The sequence below is a fragment of the Myotis davidii genome, unplaced genomic scaffold (assembly GCF_000327345.1).
Source record: "Myotis davidii unplaced genomic scaffold, ASM32734v1 scaffold730, whole genome shotgun sequence".
Lineage (NCBI taxonomy): Eukaryota > Metazoa > Chordata > Mammalia > Chiroptera > Vespertilionidae > Myotis > Myotis davidii.
Window position 1 is genome coordinate 553,676 of NW_006282183.1, and position 702 is coordinate 554,377.

Sequence of the window (702 nt, forward strand, 5' to 3'; positions counted from 1 at the left end):
AAAATAGGATCATATCATATACTACTTTCCTACATTTGTATTTTCTTTTTTTGATTGATTAAGTTATTACATATGTGTCCTTATCCCCACATTACCTCCCATCCTCCCACTCATGCCCCTCACCCCCCTGTTGTCTGTGTCCATTGGTTAGGCCTATATGCATGCATATAAATCCTTTGGTTGATCTCTCTCCATTACCCCCACCCTCCCTTACCTTCCCTCTGAGGTTTGACGATCTGATTGATGCTTCTCTGTCTCTGTATTTTCACTGGAAATAACGCAAGAGAATGTCTCCACATCAACTGGTTTAGTCTACTTCATTTTCTACTACTTCCGTGGTGTAGCTGCACCGTGACTTGCTCTATTTTCAGCTTTCTGTTTACTGAACAATGCTGTGATTAACTCCCATACATGTGTTCTTATGTACTGGGGCTTTTATTTTTACAGGGTAGCTTTCTAGAGGTGAGAACCCGGGTCAAAGGATGTGGTTATTTACTTTTAAATGTTGCCAGATTGACTTCCAAAATATATTCTAACAATTCTCATTTCCACCAGCAATAGTGAAAGTACCATTTCTCCCTGAAACCATGACAAAATGGAGCTTATTGCCCTTTTTTTTTTTTTCTAGACTGATGGGTTTAAACCTCACTGTTGCTTTATTTTCCATCTCCCTAACTCCTGCTGAGTTGAATGTATTTTCAT